We start from the raw sequence: 1619 nt of genomic DNA on the forward strand, positions 1-1619 counted from the left end.
ATAGTTGCGGAACTGAATTACATTGAGGCGACTTGGGGCAGTGAAGAGGCAGGGAGCCACTTCCCTGAAGGGGGCCACCTACTGCCTAGCGCCTCGGGCCCTGGACGGGTGTTTGACATTTTCCTTTTGGTGGATGCCTTTCTTTGAGTTTCTCCACTTCCCATCCCCTACAACGGGCATTGAACACCAGGCCTTTGTACTGAGCTACATCCCTTGTACAGTACTTTTTTTTTATTTTTTAGTTTGAGACAAGGTCTAGCTAGGTTGTCAAGTTGCCCAGGCTAGACTTGAACTTGAGATCCTCCTACCTCAGCCTCCTAGAGTTCTTTTAATTTTGTGTTTACATAATTTGTGAATGTTAGCACAGAGCACTGTTTTTATTTAAGATAGAATATTTGTTTTTCCATTATAATAACACCTGTTCAAATTTCTGGAAATAACGTATTTTCTGTTTTCTGTTTGCTTCTTAACCAATATAGTAATTTGTGAAGTGTTAATTACAGTAATGTTTTACAAACAATGACGCTAACTTTGGAGCTCTGTCAGCCTTGAATGTTCTAACAAGTTGAAATCGCCCAAACCTTATCCATTCTACGATTGGCTGACACAAATCTAACCCACCATCTGCCCTCCAGCCTAATCAACTGTAATCCCACCTAAATCCCTTATTAGCGGGCAAAGCTGTTGCAAAGAAAAATTTACAGTAATTATGCCGTTCAACAGTAACTGTGTACTTAGATCAAAATAAGCAAACTAGAAAGAAAAGTTATAATGGGTACATATTTAGTGAAGTCCTATAATTGACGCTAAACACGTGTCTTTTAGATTGCCCTCGGATATTGGTTTAATGCATAGGAAAGTCGAAAACTGCTGTAGCTTGAAGTTCCAGGCTCCTGACAGTTGTTACATTAATCGAGGAGCACAGTTGTATAGCATTTACTTGGGGCTTTGAATGTCTCATATATTCATGTACTATTGTGCAGTTTTCCTTGTGTCCCCAAAGATGAAGAGCTGTAATTGGTAGAGAAGTGCCTTGCGTGCGTGTGTGAGAAGCGTGGGCGGGCTCTAGTTGGTTCACATACTGGGCTGTGAGTGGTAATCAGTGGAGGACCGTGCCGTAGCAGCACATAGGTGAAGGCAGTTTGTGTTCAGCCTGTGAACAGGCACGGGCAAAGACGGGTGGAAAAGGAATTGCCTCCGCGCCATGCCTTTTTACTTTAAGCCGCTGTCCCTATAGAGGGACAGCTGAAAGAATCCGCTTCTCACACTACAGTCTTATTTTATAATTAGCATGACTCAAAGCTTTCTAAAGTGTTGTTTGTTTGTGAGACACAGTCTCCCTATTGTAACTCAACAGTGTAGTCCAGGCTGGCCTCAGACTCCCAGTGGTCGTCCTGCCTCAGCCTGCGATGAGTGCTGGGATTGCAGGCGTGGGCCACCCCACCCAGATTACTGTGCCATGGCATGCTGAATTAAATGGCTTTTATGAATGAGCGTCACATAAAGTCCTCCCTTATCCTAGGTTGGCCTAATGTCTCACACTTTCCTGCCACCATTTCTGGGAATTTGGGTGTTGTCCTTTGCTGCTATCTAGGCGGCCCAGATGCAGCCCAGGTGTG

The 1619-nt window shown here is 44.1% G+C and overlaps 1 protein-coding gene across 5 annotated transcripts in view; it reads left to right on the plus strand.

Annotated features, from left to right (window-relative positions):
- Positions 1 to 1619, plus strand: part of Mak (male germ cell associated kinase) — a 64578-nt gene that overhangs the window by 932 nt on the left and 62027 nt on the right. The gene's annotated exons all lie outside the window — the stretch shown is intronic.

The sequence above is a fragment of the Octodon degus genome, unplaced genomic scaffold (genome assembly GCF_000260255.1).
Source record: "Octodon degus isolate 3935 unplaced genomic scaffold, OctDeg1.0 scaffold00023, whole genome shotgun sequence".
Lineage (NCBI taxonomy): Eukaryota > Metazoa > Chordata > Mammalia > Rodentia > Octodontidae > Octodon > Octodon degus.